The sequence below is a fragment of the Patagioenas fasciata genome, chromosome Z (genome assembly GCF_037038585.1).
Source record: "Patagioenas fasciata isolate bPatFas1 chromosome Z, bPatFas1.hap1, whole genome shotgun sequence".
NCBI classification, from domain to species: domain Eukaryota; kingdom Metazoa; phylum Chordata; class Aves; order Columbiformes; family Columbidae; genus Patagioenas; species Patagioenas fasciata.
This window is the reverse complement of record NC_092560.1, coordinates 83,297,116-83,315,076: the sequence shown is the minus strand read 5'-3', so window position 1 is coordinate 83,315,076 and position 17,961 is coordinate 83,297,116. Positions and strand designations below refer to the sequence as shown.

Below are 17,961 nucleotides of genomic sequence, written 5' to 3'. Positions count from 1 at the left end.
AGAGCCCCGTCCAGCCTGGCCTGGGATGTCTCCAGGGATGGTTCAGCCACCACCTCTCTGCCCAACCTGGGCCAGGCTCTCACCACCCTCAGGGCCAACAATTTCTTCCTCATGTCCAGCCTGAATCTCCCTCCTTTAGTTTAAAACCATCACCCCTTGTCCTATCACAACAGGCCCTGCTCAAAAGTCTGTCCCCATCTTTCTTAGAAGCTTTGGTGGGGAGCAGGAGGTCGCATGGAGCAGCAAGGGCTGTCCCAGCTGCTATGACTTGGGGACCTGCACCTGTGGTAGGGCCAGGTTGTGTGATGGTGATTCAGAGGCTGGTGGAGAATCTTTCTTGGGCTAACCCAGGTGCTGTAAGGAGAGAGCTGGGTTTGGGTGGAAATCACAACAGCGGAGTCAGCAGTGGGAGGAATGCGGTCCTGGACCTTCAAGGTGCCAAGAATAGCGGTGCTAAAGACAAAGTCACCAAAAAGATGGGCTCTTGCTACCTTGGAAGTTTAGTATAGATTATTATTATTCTACCAGCAGTTGGAATAGTAGCAGTAGTAGTAATTTAGCTTTGCAGGCTGTCCTGCTGGTCCTCCCTGAGTCAGTAGCTTGTTCTGTTGAGTTGCCATCATGGTGAGATGGTGGAGCAGAGTGGGTGGGAGATGTTCAGGGCTGGTCTGTGAGCTGTAGGGTCTGGTTTTGGAGATCTTAGCAGCTCCAACTCCCTTTTTTTAGGGTGCTGCAGGGCTGCTAAGGAGGTCTTGGTGAACTGGCCCTCTTTGACAAGGGAGAAGTATTACAGCAAATCCTGTTTTGTCCAGGTGGGACCAAGCTTTGCCTAGGAGTTGGTGGCAGCCAGTTTAGCCCTGGGGCTGTCCCCACTGTCTAGAAGCCCAGGACCAAAGTGGCTCTGGGCCAAGCAGTCACCGAGACATAACATTTTGCAACGAGCTGTTCAGAGCGCTCCGTGCCTTGCATTTGTGGGTGAATCATCCTGGTGAGAGCCGAGAGCGAGCGGGGATCTCCGGAGGCGCTGGGGCGCAGGTTGCTGGCAGCCCCAGGTCGGGTGGCAGTTGTGGGGGAACCTCCTTGTCCCTGTCCCGTCTGGGCACGTCCTCGTGGCTGCAGCTGGGGCTGAGATCTTGGGGGCTGAGGGCAGGTACCTGCCTGCAGACTTGGCCTGAGAACAGTGTCTTCTTCTTGGGACTTTAAAGAATCATGGAAGCAGAGAATGGTTTGTGCTGAAGGGACCTTCCCAGCTCCCCCAGTGCCCCCCCTGCCATGACAGGGACATCTTCACCAGCTCAGGTTGCTCAGAGCCCCGTCCAGCCTGGCCTGGGATGTCTCCAGGGATGGTTCAGCCACCACCTCTCTGCCCAACCTGGGCCAGGCTCTCACCACCCTCAGGGCCAACACTTTCTTCCTCATGTCCAGCCTGAATCTCCCTCCTTTAGTTTAAAACCATCACCCCTTGTCCTATCGCAACAGGCCCTGCTCAAAAGTCTGTCCCCATCTTTCTCACAGGCTCCTTTTAAGTCCGGAAAGGTGCAATAAGGTCTCTCTGGAGCTTCTCTTCTCCAGCTGAACACCCCAACTCTCTCATCCTGTCCTCCCAGCAGAGCTGTTCCAGCCTCGGATCATTCCTGTGGCTCCTCTGGCCCCTCTCCAGCAGGTCCAGGACTTGGAGATCCTTCCCCAGGGTGCTATGTGGAGGTGCACATCTCCTCTTTGGTATATCCCTCCCCCAAAAAAAAGTCAGCAGGAGGAAGTTTTGGGGAGCTGGCCTTGCATTACCACCCACCCGAGAGCCTTTTCCCCACCCCTAAGCAAAACGAGGGGCTTTATTTCCTTGGTGGGAACCGGGTCAGCTCCTTGGCTGAGCATCCCTCAGCTCTGCGCTCCTGATTCTTCCCACTCCCATCCTAATAACCGTAAAGATCAGGGTTGCCAAGGTCTTCCCGTTGCTATAGTGAGATTAGATAGGGCAGAGCGCCGCATTCCCTCTGCCGAGGGGAGAAAACACTCGCATCCCTTCCCTGGCCCTCACCAGCTGCCTTTTTTCCTCCACTACAAGCTGCTAATTGCACCTGAAAGACACGCTGTGCATCTCCCCAAAATTAATGTTTCATAGCCTTTTAAAAAACAAAAAGACAAAAAATTATTGAGGCATTTTCTGCTAGAGTCAAGTTAAGAGACTCTCCGGCCGTAACGAGTTTACAGCGCGAAGTTAAAATATTTATCTTCATCACCGCGTCGCTCGAGCCATCCTCTTCCTCGCGGGGTAATTAGCAAGAGGCACGTTAGTCCAATCAGCAGGTGCCTGCGAGACACGGATTTGCCTTTTGCTTCTGGGCGTGGTGAGGAGATGATTTATTAAATGAATTCGAGAGCTGCGAGTCTGGCCAGACCTCTGAGTCAAACCGCTGTAGGAAAAGAAGGGAACAAAACCACCAGCAGGAGCGTTTGCGGGCAGAAGATGGGGCGCAGTCGCTTCGGTACGGCCGATTGCTTGCTCGTGTGGACGTTTCCTCCCCGAAAACTCTTGAGGACCTACGGGAACTGACCCAGGGACCGTCGGATTGCAGGAGGTAGCTTTTGATTTTATTGTTTCCTTAGGTTTGATTTTCATGTTCTTAGTTTTCGTTTTGAATTATTCTTTGGTGTGCTTGGGGACTTGGGTTGGTTTGTATAAGAATTTTGGATGAGATGTCCCCAAATACAGGAGCGCTTGGCTTGAGGGATGGCACATTATCCCTCCTCTCCGCCTCCTTTTTTGGGTTTAAAATGTTTTGTTTTGTTTTCTCTTTTGAAGCTGTTAAGTTTAACCCTCTGTAACCCGGCACCAAATGTGAAGTCAAAGCAGCGCAAGGGATCTGTGTGATCTCCTGAGCGTGTTTGTGGGATGTAGGGTTTAGGTAAAGGGCTGGTTTTTGAACCTGAGGCTGTATCTTGTGTTTGTTGGGTGCTGGTACCCCAGGATGTGGGGCAGGGTGAAGGACACGGGTCTTCTGGACACCTTGCTGTGGGGTGAGCTTCCCAAAACTCGCATGTTTTCTGGGGGGCCGGAGATGTTCATGTCCATAAACCTCTCCAGTCTTGAGACTTGTGAAGAACATGCAAGGGAAGAGCTTCTGGTGGCCCCGTAGCGTAGGAGAAGGTCCTTGGCTGGTGACCTGGGAAGGGTCTGGTGTCTCATCCTCTGAGCAGATGTATTCTTGGCAAGGGTCAAGACGTATTATTTTTCCTCTCCAACAGAAAACCTCGCTCTTTAATTGAAATTTTTGAAAACAGATCTCCCGAGCAGCATTGCAAGCTCTCTGTGTAGAGGGGGCAGTTGTTGGAGATCCAGTTTTCGGTAGGAAACCGGTTCTTACAGACATTTTCTGCTGGGTCCCAATTTATGTTGTGGCTGCTGCTTGAGTTTTGTCTGCCCTTGTCTCCTCTGCTTTTGTCTCATCTGCCGAACTTCCCCCAGATGTGCTGGGCTTCACAGCTGGAGGGGTTGTCAGGAGAGCTCTCGCTTAGTTTATTTGCAGGATTTGCTGTCGCAAACGTTGCTCGGCGTTGATCGCCTGGTCTGCTCTGGTTGAGCAAACCAGGGCTCTGAGCAACCTGATCTGGGTGAAGACGTCCCGGCTCATGGCAGAGGGTTGGACTAGATGGGCTCTGAAGGTCCCTTCCAACCCATTCTGTGATAAATCTTGATGCTGCCCTTGCTCCCACCACTGCTCTTCACTTGTGGTCAGGCTGGGAAGCACCTTCTGGTGCTCCCCACATCTTGTGTTCCTGGGTTTTTCATGACTTAATTCTGATCATCATGGTGGCTACATGGCTTGCAGGAGATGTACTCAAAGTTTACATCCTGGTGGGAGGTGTCATGCCCTGTGCTGTTCAATCAGGGCTGATATTTATGTGATCGTGCTGGCCCGTGATGGGTGGATGCTGTTTGCAGAGTTCTTCTCCCAGGCAAACACCAATATTTTGCTTTCAGTAAACTTCCCATTTTTGGGAAGCTTTTTTGGCTTTTTCTCTGCTGTTTTCCAGCAGGTGGTTCCAGCTGCTGCTTGGGTTGGAGCAGCCAAAGCCATTCTTGGTTTAACTCAACATTTTAAAGGAGCAGCATCTTCTTCTTCACCACAATGTGGCCGAGAGAGCGAAACGTGATGTGATGGCATTGTGGTTGGTGCCCTGGGTAGGCAGGAGGAGGCTGGACCGGGCCAAGAGGATGGTTTCTGGTCCAAATCCTGCATGTTTTCGATAGAAAATGGAGCAGGGACTCCCCTGTACATGATCCCTGTCTGGCTCCAGTGCTGGTGGAGAAGTGATCATGGAGGGGACAAAGTGGAGCCTTGGCCATGAAACCCACCCGTGGTTGTCCCATCCTTGCGTGTTTTGTTCCTGAAAGCCACGCTAAAGGATGTGGTTGCCCACAGTGTTTATTGTGGGTTTCAGGGAGAAGAGTGTTTGGGTTTGTGGAAAACTTGGTGTGAGATGCTCGCAAGGTTTTCTAGGGATGTGCAAAACTCATTGGGATTTTTAGGGGAAGGACCAAGGACACAGGAAGGGAGGGATTGGAGTGGGTTGGGGAAGAACACGCATGGGAAAATAGAAAGAAAAAAGGATAAAAGCAACTTCCCTGGATGTGGGGGAAAGGAGGGAGGGTCACAGCTGGGATGAGGAGTAGATCTGATGTCTGGAGGGGCGTACTGGAGGCTGGAGAGCAGGAAACTCGCCGAGATGATGAAGAGGAGGTCGATGGTGAATCGACAGTGTGAATAGGAAGGAAACTAAAGGAGGGAGTTTCAGGTGAGACATGAGGAAGAAATTGTTGACCCTGAGGGTGGTGAGAGCCTGGCCCAGGTTGGGCAGAGAGGTGGTGGATGAACCATCCCTGGAGACATCCCAGGCCAGGCTGGACGGGGCTCTGAGCAACCTGAGCTGGTGAAGATGTCCCTGTCATGGCAGGGGTGGCTCTGGGGGAGCTGGGAAGGTCCCTTCAACTCAAACCGTTCTGTGATTCTACTTAATTGTCCTTACAACTGATGAACTGCTCAATAAGTTTTTCTCATCCCGTATGACAGAGAGGGATGTGCACGAGCAAGACGCTCAGCCCTTTGCCCATGCTGAGGAGCAGCGGGTGTCCACCAGCACGTAGGTACCAGCTGTGATGAAACCATCCATGTGTTGCTGCACAGACAATGTGGAAGAGATCGGTGGTATGGTTGGGGAACAAGGAGAGAGTGGAGGACATGCTCCCAAATGCCTTTGGGGACACTTGGAGCTCATCCTGGTTATCCAGGTGGCCAATTTTTTGGCGTTGTGGCCAGCCCTGCGGGCTGTGGTGCTCATCTCCCGCTTCTCCAGCGATGGAAGACGTGCATTATGTATGGCCACTAAAACTCTCACCCTGCTGCTTCTGATTACACAGAAATTACAGGTTACTGGGCCAGACCGTGCAACCGGTGACGTCTGAAGGGCTTTGATGCCCCGGGGCAGAATTCGGTCAAAAATGCGTTACTAAATACAGGTGCTCGGCAGCAGCCTGACCTCAGCCCTGGAGCTCCTGCTTATCCAAAGCCCATATTTCGCAGGGAATTTGCAAGCTCCAAGACTTGCCTCAAATCCTTTGCATATATATATCTATATCTTTTTTTTAGTCCTCCTAAGGTTTGGGCAAAGCTCGTGTTTTGGGTGCTGTTTCCCGTGACTCAGAGCATAAGTAGCAGTTGGCTGTGCTCACCTGGTTTGCTTGCTAAAAATGAATGGCGGACAGTTCAGGGTTTTGTTTCCTGCAAGGACAACTTCTATTTCAGTCGAGTTTGTCTCCGATTACGGACTGTCAGACCTCAGAAATTCCTAACTGCCTGTCCGCTCTCTAATTTTTATTTTATTTTATTTTTCTTAAATAGAAAAATAGCATAGCCCTCTTTTAGTGGAAGGCCAGAAATATTCCTAAGAGCAGGTGGATTTTGGAGGGCTCGTGCCTGGGTAACGATGCAAACTTGGTGAGCAGCCCAATTTTTGGCAGGAGATGGTAACCACTGAGCAACCACATCATAGGCACATTTAAAATAAAGACCTCCAGCTCCACAGGCCTCCCTTGGGTCATTTGTTGTGTTATGTCATACTGGGAATATCGTGAAGAAATGGACCGTCTTTGTCCACTACATCTAAGACCCACCAAACTGTGATTACAGCAATAATTTCAAGGCTGTTGCCCATTTTGTGATGCCTAAGTGGAAAGACAGAAAAACATAGTGGGGTGATTAAGACATTGGAGTTGGTTTGATATTGAGATGGTGGAGGAGATGAGATGGCTTCTCTATGAGTCTGGGAGGAGATGGTTGCACAGCATGGTGACAGAGAGGCAAACGGTGTTAGTTCAGGTCTGCAGGGGGGAAAATCAAGTCATGTTGGTGTTAACATGACACGGTGACAGAACAACGTCATCACAACTCTTCGGAGGCAGGATAGCGCGGTGACATCTGATGCGGTGCTGCCCCAAAGCATGTGGACGTGGGCAGCAAGGTGGCTGCCCTTCCAGTTCCCTGTGTGTGCACGCAGTTGTGCACTTGCACACACAAGCACACGTGCATTTGTTATCTTACTCTTATGTTAGACCGTTGCCCCAGAGCGAAGACGGTTGTGCATCCCTCTACCATGTGCTGCAGCTTGCTGAGATCAACCTGGCTTGTAGGTGTCTCTAGACAAGATGTTGGTGTGTTCTCCATCCCATCTACTCAAGCATGAGTCTTCCATCTTTGGAAGGACTCAGGTGGTGGGCTTGGCGCTGGTGCTGGGCCCCTCTTTGGTGCTCTGCCCTGTCCCTGGCATGGGAAGCCCAGTGGTACTTGACCATGGGATCTCTGTTGCTCCAAATGCAACGTTCAAGACCAGGCTGGACGGGGCTCTGAGCAACCTGAGCTGGTGAAGATGTCCCTGCTCATGGCACAGGTGGCACTGGATGAGCTTTGAAGGTCCCTTCCAAGCCAAACTGTTGTATGATTCTATATTTGCGTTGACGGGTTGGCACAGCACAATGGTGACTGGCCCTCTTAAAGGTTTTCTTCTGTCAGAAGAGTGGCCTTTGAGGACACGGGCTAAGGAGAGCTGAGGAAGGCAGGGGTACAAGGAAAGATGTGGAATAGAAGCCTGAATGCAAAGTTGTCTTTGAAGAGATGACTTGGTCCCTTCTGACCCAAACCATTTTATGATTCCCTCTGGATCCTGGTGGTGGTCAGCTCTTGTCTGCAGCTGGGAACCTCGGCTGATCTCCACACTTGCTGCAGAGCAGCCATCTACCTACAGGTCAAGTTGGGGGAGTAAGTAAGGTGAGGATGAGAGGAAACGGCCTCAAGTTGCGCCAGGGGAGGTTGAGGTTGGATGTAGGGAACAATTTCTTCCCCAAAGGGCTGTGGGGCATTGGAACAGGCTGCCCAGGGCAGTGCTGGAGTCACCATCCCTGGAGGGGTTGGACAGACACACAGATGAGGTTCTCAGGGACATGGGGCAGTGCCAGGGGTGGGGGAACAGTTGGACTTGATGATTTTGAGAGTCTCTTCCATCCTAAATAATTCTGTGATTCGAGTCGCAAAAAGCTGATGTTAGGATGGGAATTCATCCCATGAGGTTGGGTACTCCTGAAGGAACACCTGGGTGTCTTCCTGGTTTGGCCACTGCCTTGTCTGTGGAGCATCATTTTGATTCTTCAGGGCAGGGCTTGTCTTTGCTGTTGGAAGTAAAACCTGAGTAACTTGCTAAGCACGACATTAGGCCCTCTTGTCTAGGTCTCTGGACCTCTCTGTAATATGGACAGTGAATTGTGATGATACAACATCCCCACAGCCTGCAAGCTGTTGTGATTCTTCAGATCTTCCACCTCCTTGAGGAGGGAGAAGTCAGAAGGTCTGCAGCGAAATGGCCCTGATGTGAACTAACTACCCAGCCTTTTAGGTCATTGCCTCATAAAACTTGCACAAAATACACACAGAGTTCAAAATAACAGATGGCTTGGTTTTTCCTCTTTCTTTTCAAATACAAGGAACCCCAAGGTTTCTTATTTTGACCTTAGCACACTTTATACAAGACAGTGACGAATTTGCAGGAGTGGGATAATCAGCTGGAAGGAAAGAGGTCAGTGGAAGAGGTATTTTGGGGAGTGAAAAAGAGATGGGGAACCTTAGACTGCTGGTCATCCAGTTACCCAAAACTATAGCCAAGGAGTGTCCGTCCCACCAGGATATGGTAGGATCATCCTGCATGGTCCAGCTGGTGGCAGAAAGGGGGGACGTGGGTATGGACTGGGCACCACGAGCTCAGCCGCCTCCGCTCAGAGGCTTGACCTGAATTTTGCGTTGGTGTTATTTTCTGCGAAGCTTGGGATCCAGCTGCTGGATGGGTGTGTTGATGTTTTAGAGCAGAACAGGCTTGGATTAATGCGAAGTGGTTTAGATGTGAGAGGGAGAGAGGTTTTATTCTCCCTTTTAAGACCTCCATGGGACCTTCACAATTAATTTCTCAGTGATTGTAGCTTCTATGGTGTGAGTTCAGCTCAGGCTTGGTGTGTGACCTTGGCTGAGTCACTCCAGACCAAGGTAGATTCACAGAATGGTTTGGGTTGAAGGGACCTTCCCAGCTCCCCCAGTGCCACCCCTGCCATGAGCAGGGACATCTTCACCAGCTCAGGTTGCTCAGAGCCCCGTCCAGCCTGGCCTGGGATGTCTCCAGGGATGGTTCAGCCACCACCTCTCTGCCCAACCTGGGCCAGGCTCTCACCACCCTCAGGGACAACAATTCCTTCCTCATGTCCAGCCTGAGGGCTGCAGCAGCCTCTGTTGGGCTCAGACCTGTACCTGGCACTCTCTGGGAGCAGCCAAAGCCCTGGCATTGACTTCCCCCCCTGGATCTTCTGAGAGTCAATGTGCAAAGCTCCTGCCTGGGCTCTGATGCAGCAAAGTGACTGCCAGCTTCGTGTTGGCATTTCAGAGCCCCAAATGCCCCAGGGGGTGTATGAGCAAGTTGTTTTTGCTGTAATTTTTGCTTTTAGTTCAAAGCTCTCCTCCCTTCGCCTTCTAATCCATCCTCTGCTCACTGTTTCCTTCGCAGAAATCCTGTTTTCTTCTTCCCACCAGGATTCCCCTCCCTACCAAGGAAATCCAAGCTGCACATTTTAATGCTTGAGATAGATATAAAATATGATCAAGAGTACAGGCATCTCTTTTTCAAAATTCCTGCAGTGCCTGTGAAGGTTTCTCTAAATAGCTACTGCCTGCAAATATTGGCCTGGAGGAGGCTGAGATCTCAGAGGAGGGTTTTTTGTAGGAGGTGACTGTGTGGTGGGGTTCTGAATGTCATTAGGGGAGGTTGAGGTTGGATGTGGGGAACAATTTCTTCCCCAAAGGGCTGTGGGGCATTGGAACAGGCTGCCCAGGGCAGTGCTGGAGTCACCATCCCCAGAGGGGCTGAACAGACACAGAGATGAGGTTCTCAGGGACATGGGGCAGTGCCGGGGGTGGGTTAATGGTTGGACTTGATGATCTTGAAGGTCTCTTCCAACCAAAATGGTTCTATGATTAAATGCAGTCGGGGTGGTTCTCCTCCCTTTGATGGATTTTCCAAGCCCTTGTTCCCATCTCCGCATGCTCGGCGTTAATCCCAGGTTGAGATGGGACAGTCCGGAGGGGTCCCAGCTCTGGTGTCCATCATCCTCTGCAGGCAGCAGCTCTGATTTCGCTCTCATTCACAAGGATACAGCTGGGAGTGTCACCCATGCGTGGTAATGGAGGAGTCTGTGTTTTTAATCACTTGTTCCAAGTGTAATCCCCAGGCCATTCTGAGTCATGTCAAGAACTGCAAAACAAGGCGTCTGAAGTGTGTTCTTCACTTTGGCGGGCGATGACATCGTTGGGGCAAGCGGTGATGTACCCTGTTTCCCCGAAAATAAGGCAGGGTCTTATGTTAATTTTTGCTCCAAAAGATGCGTTAGGGCTTATTTTGGGGGGGATGACTTATTTTTCCATGAACAACAATCTATGTTTGTTCTTGAACAAAAAAATCAACACTTATTCAAATACAGTTGTGTCATCACATTCTGTAACATCATAATAACTCTCCAAACCCTGTGTTCCATCATTAATTTCTGGTGACTCTATTTCGTTTTTCCATGTACAACAACCTACATTTACTGATATTCAGGAACAAAAATCAACATTTACTCAGATACAGTCATCTCATCATCTTCTGGAACATCATCATAACTCTCCAAACCCTGTCTGTCCGACTGCTTTCTATTGCCAATTAATTTTACTTTTTTTACATGTGTAGCTGCCTGGACACTATTTGAATTGACTTTTTAAATGAACTGTAACTAGGACTTATTTTTGGAGGAGGGCTTGTATTTTGACCATCCTCAAAAATCCTGAAAAATCATGCTAGGGCTTATTTTCGGGGTAGGACTTATTTTTGGGGAAATTGGGTAGAGACCACCCAGCTCTAGAGTGCTATGCACTGGCTGGGAAAAACGAGGTGCGCAGCACCCTGACTGCTAAGGGAGAGAAATACCAGGGGAAAAACAGGAGCCAAAGGGTGATTTGAAGCAATGGTAGTAAGTACAGCTCTTAAAAGTCCTATCGGAGTCGTGTCGCAGGTTTGTGGCGTAATGTGAAACAAGAGAAGCCACCTGGCAGTCTGGGGAGATGCTGCATCTCGGGAGGTTGCCTTGAAGGCACCATCTGCTCCCTGCAAAGATGTGTTGCTGGTAGGGAGGACAGATATATGGCAGTTGGAGAAGGAAGGAGAGGGATGCGATTATTCTCTCTCCTCTGTGCGGCCGTACACCCTCACAAGCTGGTGTGTGCATGGAGATGGGACGGCTCATGGAATCATAGAATGTTCTGGGTTGGAAGGGACCCACCAGGATCATGGAGTCCAGGTCCTGTCCCTGCACAGGACACCCCACAGGTCACACTGTGTGTCTGAGGACGTTGTCCAGTCTCTTCTTGAACACTGTTGGTCTTGGGGCCGTGGCACCTCCCTGGGAGCCTGTTCAGTGTCCAGCACCTCTGGGTGAAGAACCTTTTCCTCATGTCCAGTTCACCCTCCCCAGCACATCTTCCTGGCATTTCCTTGGGTCCTCATGAGTCCTGTTGCCTTGTGAGGATATTGTACCCTTTAAGCTGTGGTTGCTTAAAGTTTTGGCTTTGCAAGTGGGAAATGAGATGGTGGAACCAGGAGGAGAGGAGTAAGGGTAGACTGGGCAGTGAAAACCCAGTGACTTTGTGGTGAGACATTAAAATCAGGGTTTTGCTTGCTTTTGGCTGGAATTGCGCGGTGAGGAGGGTAAAGAGGATTAGATTTCAATTGTTTAGTTAGTGTGAGAGAGGCTCCAAGTTCAAAGCATGTGCCTGTGATTAAGAGCTGGGGTGGTGGGCTGATCAGGGTCATATAAGGGTTCAGAAAAGAAGACCACCAGACCACCAGGAACCCTCCAACTTTCTGCCTGCACAGCCAGGTTGCTTCGGAGCCTCCCAATGGCCCGTGGTGTGACCTGCTGTCCTGCCGGGCTGTGGTCAAGCCAAGTGCTGCAGTCTCAGGCTCAGTCACAGAATCCCAGAATGTCAGGGGTTGAAGGGACCTGGAAAGCTCATCCAGTGCAATCCCCCATGGAGCAGGAACACCCAGCTGAGGTTCCACAGGAAGGGGTCCAGGCGGGTTTGAATGGCTGCAGAGAAGGAGACTCCACAACCTCCCTGGGCAGCCTGGGCCAGGCTCTGCCACCCTCACCGGGAAGAAGTTTCTTCTCAAATTTAAGTGGAACCTCCTGTGTTCCAGTTTGAACCCATTGCCCCTTGTCCTGTCATTGGTTGTCACCGAGAAGAGCCTGGCTCCATCCTCCTGACACTCACCCTTTCCATATTGATCCCCATGAATGGGTCGCCCCTCAGTCTCCTCTTGTCCAGCTCCAGAGCCCCAGCTCCCTCAGCCTTTCCTCACACGGGAGATGCTCCACTCCCTTCAGCATCTTGGTGGCTGCGCTGGACTCTCTCCAGCAGTTCCCTGTCCTTCTGGAGCTGAGGGGCCACAACTGGACACAATATTCCAGGTGTGGTCTCCCCAGGGCAGAGCAGAGGGGCAGGAGAACCTCCCTGACCTACTGACCACCGCCTTCTAATACATCCCAATGGTGATGGGTTGCTCAGAGAAACATCTGGCTAGGACTTTTGGTACCCAGAAACACCGACGGGGAGAAGGAGCCTCCTGGAGAAGCATCATAGAATCATAGGATGGTTGGGTTGAAGGGCCCTTCCCAGCTCCCCCAGTGCCACCCCTGCCATGACAGGGACATCTTCACCAGCCCAGGTTGCTCAGAGCCCCATCCAGCCTGGCCTGGGATGTCTGCAGGGATGGGATTTCTGGGAAGGAAGCCTCTCATCTCTGAACTCGGCATGCTGGCGGAGATTGGGTTAATGTCTTATTATTGCTGGCTTGGGAGACAAGTCTGCTTTACTTTATTTTTTTTTTTTTAATTTTGATATTAAAGACATTCTTTAAAGAAGTGTCAGCTTATAGCTTGTCACTTTTATGATTAAAAAAATGATATCCACTTGCCTGGGGTGTATTTGAGAACAGCAAGGAAGAGACTGGTTTAGATTAATAAGTGAGGGCTTAATTAATTTTCGTTATTTCCATAACCGTGTCCTCTAATTAATAGGTAATGGATAGCCTCTGTATTAATGCAGGGGTGGGTTCTCCAGTGGTGCCATCCTAGGAGGGTTTTATTGCTGAGAGGTGCAGTTTTCCTTATTTTTCTAGGAAATTCAGGAACCAGGAAGACCAAATTGTGTTCATGCCTGTGTGTGGTGGTGGCCAGGCCTTTATGGGACAACATGAGTCTCTCTTAAATGCATCAGACCTCAAATGCAACCGGGATCTCGGTTAGGTCTAGTCCTGGTCTGCTGCAGGCAGAGGAGAGCCAAGAAGCCGCCCTTATGTTTTATTTAGTTTTAAGTAGCTTGCAAAGTAGATGCTTGTATCATGACCATGGTTTTTCCTCGCTTTTTTCTTCCCGTAAAAGCCTGTCGTGCTGTCATTTTTCGTGTCCCTTCTTCAATGAGCAGATATCTTAGGGACGTGGGTTAATGCCAGGGGTGGGTTAACGGTTGGACTCGATATCTTGAGGGTCTTTTCCAACCTGAATGATTCCATGATTCTATATTTTACTGCTGGCCTGGAGGCATACAAATAGTGCTTGTCTCAGATACGTGCTGGAGGGGGATCTCTCTCTTTATGTCTCCATTTCTCTCTCTTTTTTTATGCTTGGGTCACGCTGTTTGTGATAACAGCGGAACGCGATTGCGTTGAGTGACTTGAGATGCAGAAGCAGAGAAAAGCTGGTGATAAATTTCGAGGTGGGAAGGAGACAGAAGATACTTGGAGATACATCTTGGTAGAAGCTGGGACTCCAGGCTCGGCGAATAACGTGCTGTGGAAGGAGCAAAATGCGATTTGCATCCTGAAGAGCTCACCTTATGAGATGAGACAGGCACGTGCGTGCAGACGTAGAAGAAAGACGGGGAAGCCACGGGAGGTAGATCCAGGATGTTTCTTGGTTTTCTTCTTCACCAAACTGCCCCAGGGCTGTCCCACTTTAATTTTAGCGGCCGTTTTGCCCCTTGTCACTCTAGTGATTAAATCACTCTTCCCTGCATCCTAATACGTGCCCAGAGTGTTCCTGCAGCGATAACCCTGCTGCCTTTGGAGACGTGACGTGGATGCGGCCTCGGCTCTGTGTTGGGATTTGCACCCACTCGTACCAGTGGTGAGCTGGGACCTTAGGGCTTATTTGTTTTTCTTTCACTTGAAAGGAAAGCTTCACACATCTACCCTGGGAGATTTTTCCTCTCATTTTCCGCTGAACCCGTGTGAGATCCCACGGGCTTTGAGTGATGGTTATAGGCTCTGACAAAGGAGAAGCATCGTTCTGACACACGACAGGTATTTTGGAAATAAACGACAAAAAAATAAGTCGTAGGAGTCGAAAACATCAATTTTTGTTGCTTGTGCCGTTCCGAGCAACCTCTCCTTGCCAACAGTAGCCCTTCAAAGAGGAAGCACAATTTGGCTAAAATTACTCGAATGAGGTAATAAAATTAGGCTCCCATGCAAGTTCCCGTTATTCACAAAGCGCATTTGTTTGGATGCAAATTACTGAAGACATTTCACTGATACAGTGGGGAAAAGAGAACGTTTTCATGAGCTTCCTACAATTTAGCCGCTGAGCACATTAATACTAATGTAACATCCAAATACCCTATTAGAGCCAATTTATACTCTATTATACTCCGGGGACTGCCGCTCTTTGGATGTAATCTTGAACACAGCTCATCACATACTGTTTATAATTTATATAATACCTTAAATCTCAAAATGTGTGTCCAGGAACCCCTTTCCCAACGCCTGGAGCTCTTCCTTGGTGTTATTGCTCTGGGCACAGGATGTTTTTGAATGTGGTATCGGTGGGGAAAAAAATACTGCGGTAGGATGCAGAGGATGCTTCACTCACCTGGAATGACAGGGAACTTCTATGTGAGCAAAATAGTTGCCAAAATTGCTAATCGTGCCAATCAACAAGGTCAGGGACTTGTTCTTGCAGAAGGGAGTCAAGAACCTTTGAGTGCAAGTCTTGGAGATGCCGCCTTAGTGCGTTGGTTTGGCACTAACACATGCTGGTGAGCTCAAGAGTCTTTCCTCACTGCCTTGGTTTTCACTTTTGGGGTTCGTGTTGAAGAAAAGCCCAGATCTAACTTGATACCAAGAGGTTTTCAGTTCAAGAGTCCAGAGAAAAGGAGCAGCCTCCTTAGGAGTATTCCCAGGAGCTCTGTATTTCCCATGAGGTTGCTTTTTAATTCTTTCTTCATTGTTATCATTCGTGGTTCAGCAGGTGAAGAGCCAGCTTCATTTAATAAGGGATGCTGGCTGAGCTTCAGGAATGGGAAGTTAAAAATAATGGATTAAACACAGAAATATGTGAAGAGTGGAGAAAAAGGCTGAATGTGAAGAGGCTTGTTTTTCTCCTCTCCTTCACCTCAAAAAGACAAGAGGTAAAAGGTTCCAGAGAAAGGACAACAGGAGAGAAAAGTGAAGTACATATCTACATTTTTTCCCCCTTGCGTTAATTCTTTTTCTGCAGCTGTGTCCTAAAAGCAGTGTTTTGTCTTCTGTATTTCATACCTTCAATGACCGTGACACCTGCTTTTATCTGGTGGACAATGGGAGTGCAGTTGGCGTTGAGCCCGAGCCTGAGCTGTTCTGCACCTCATGTGGCTTTGAGTTCAAATAAATAGTTTGACTCACTCAAGGAGTGAATCAAAAGGAGGAACTTGAGCCTCCATCCTGCAAGCACCGTGCTGTGCGAGCGAGGCTTGTAAGCATGTGAGTTATTCTTTCGTGTGCGGTTCGATGCAAAACTGGAGGAGAAGTCGATATTTCAGACCTCCCGTAGCTTTGTTCGGGGTCCTGATGGAGGTTTAGACCCTTTAGAAACCCAGGAGAGTGGAGGTTTGTGGTCTGTCCTGGTTGTTGGTTGTCTGTCCTGTTCTCAGCGTTGGTGCTGAGAAGTGGTTTCAGTCTGAGCAAATTACAGCGTTGAAAAGGAAGAAGAGAAAAAACAGCCCCCCCCAAGCTATCACCGCAAAATGGGGATAATATATTGCTAATGGCAGACTCTATATTGAGATTTTTTGCCAATGGAAAAAGTTGGTGCCTTGCTGGTGATGCCTGGGGACAGGTTCTCCTGGCCTTGACTGACTCAATGATCTTGAGGGTCTCTTCCAACCAAAATGATGCTATAATTCTATAAAAGTACTTCCCTCTGTCAGTCACCCCAGGGAGGTCACACCAGAACGGCGACCGATTGAAGTCTAATGGTGCAAATTTTCCTTTAGCCACTGTCTATCTGAGCTTGGAACTGTTGAGCGTGACATCTTCTAGAAAACACAGTTGTGGGCAGCTCCACCGCATCAGACAACCCAAGTTTGTGACGAGAATTGCAGCTGGCCTGGGGGCTCTACTGAGTCCCACCACCAACCATATGGAAAACAAGCATGGGTGTGACCACCCTCATGTCCCCAGAACCCTTCACCAAGGCTTTGGGTTGATGGATGTGCTTATCCACATGAGTATTACTCATCCGAAGAGGGGTTGTGAGACAATACCCTTGGTTGTCATTGCCGGCTGGTTTTGTCAGGCCTCCAAAGCCTTGCACATCACTCATGGCCTGACATGGTCGTCTGTGCATGTGAGGAGAAATCTACTGAGAAATTGTTTTTATTATATGTTAGCACTAGCAAATAAATAATGTTCCTTCTTGCCTTGTGCATGAGGAGATGGTTTTCTGCCGTGCCTTCAAATGGGGTGATTAATAACAAACATTAATCCCCATGAATGACAGCAGTATATTAGGAGTGAAGCACCTGTTAAAATAATTTGAGGGACTGTTGTCGGGTCACAGGCTAGCACATTCTCTTCATATATAATATTTTCATAAGGTGTAAATATTTCTAGACTGGGGATGCTGGCTGGAGATCAACTTTTGGGAATGTACAGAGGAGGATCATGTACAAGGGCATCTCAGGGTCTCAGCATCACTGTCTAGATCAAAACTGAACTGTTCCGGTGTAAATTAATTCAAAAGCTGAATTTGGGAAAGCCTGGACTTTCATAAGCTTAAGTTGAGTTTGGCGGCTGGATACGTTCAAAATGCCCTGGGGGTGTTAATTTACTTTTAATGTCCAGGCATTTTATTTGAAATGTCAAAATGAAATGTGTCATTTTGGAAATGCCAAAACATTTCTTTTTTGACGTCTTCTCAATGAAGCTTTTCAACTTTTTGTTTGGAAATGACAGTTTGCAGTTAGAAGGAGGAAAGGTTAAACTTGGAAGCGAACGAAGACGTTTTGTTTTGATTCAAAATGTGGAGGGCTGAACCCCTTTCCCTTCCCCTCAAATCTGTTTCTCGCTGACCCAAGCCATTTTCATCCTGCTTTTAGCACAAATAGGAAATGTCACCGCATTTGAAAAATTAATTATTCATCCCCTTCCAGCTCCTGGAGAGCCCTGGTTTGGAAATGGTGGAAAACAGAGATGGAAAACCCAGACTGAAATACGTAGAAGAGCCCCTTAACATCTGATGATCCTGAATGTGGGATTTCATGGAGGGCTGTGAGGATGAGCCAGTGTGTGCTCAGGTGGCCAAGAGGCCACCAGCATCCTGGCTGGTACCAGCACTGATGTGGCCAGCAGGCCCAGGGCAGTGACCGTCCCTGTGCTGGGACCTGGGGAGGCCAAACCGCCAATCCTGGGGGCAGTTTTGGGAGCACATAATTGTGGTACCAGGGGCACCAGAATCACCTCAGGGCTCAAAATGGTGGCCAGAGGGGTGGCGGGATCAGCATACAAGAAAGGCCTTGAGGTGCTGGAGTGAGTGGAGAGAAGGGAACGGAGCTGTGGAAGGGGCTGGAGCACAAGTGTGCTGGGAGCGGCTGAGGGACCTGGGGGGTTCAGCTGGAGAACAGGAGCTGAGGGGAGACAGGGACACAAAGAAACGGCCTCAAGTTGCGCCAGGGGAGGTTGAGGTTGGATGTGGGGAACAATTTCTTCCCCAAAGGGCTGTGGGGCATTGGAACAGGCTGCCCAGGGCAGTGCTGGAGTCACCATCCCTGGAGGGGTTGGACAGACACACAGATGAGGTTCTTGGACATGGGGCAGTGCCAGGGGTGGGTTATAGTTGGACTCAGTGATCTTGAGGGTCTCTTCCAACCAACATGATTCTATGGTTCTGTGACTTGTTACCTGCTGGTAGCCTCCTCGTTACCACCCATCCAGTTGTGGAACGTGGCCCCGCTCGCACTGGTGACTGCACCGAGCCGTCCATCTTGACGCACCCTCTTTGCAGGCAATAACGAGCGCTCTTTC

At 49.5% G+C, this 17,961-nt stretch overlaps 1 protein-coding gene across 2 annotated transcripts in view; it reads left to right on the top strand.

The window, feature by feature from the left end:
- ZBTB7C (zinc finger and BTB domain containing 7C) overlaps positions 1 to 17,961 on the top strand; it is a 161,730-nt gene that overhangs the window by 22,224 nt on the left and 121,545 nt on the right. Inside the window, exon 1 of one of the 2 annotated variants that reach the window (XM_071802313.1) lies at positions 2,416 to 2,579. The exons of the other annotated variant lie outside the window; for it this stretch is intronic. The gene's annotated coding sequence lies outside the window, so the exon portion shown is untranslated. Of the gene's footprint in view, positions 1 to 2,415; positions 2,580 to 17,961 lie in introns of those variants that run through there. 2 annotated transcript variants of the gene reach the window in all.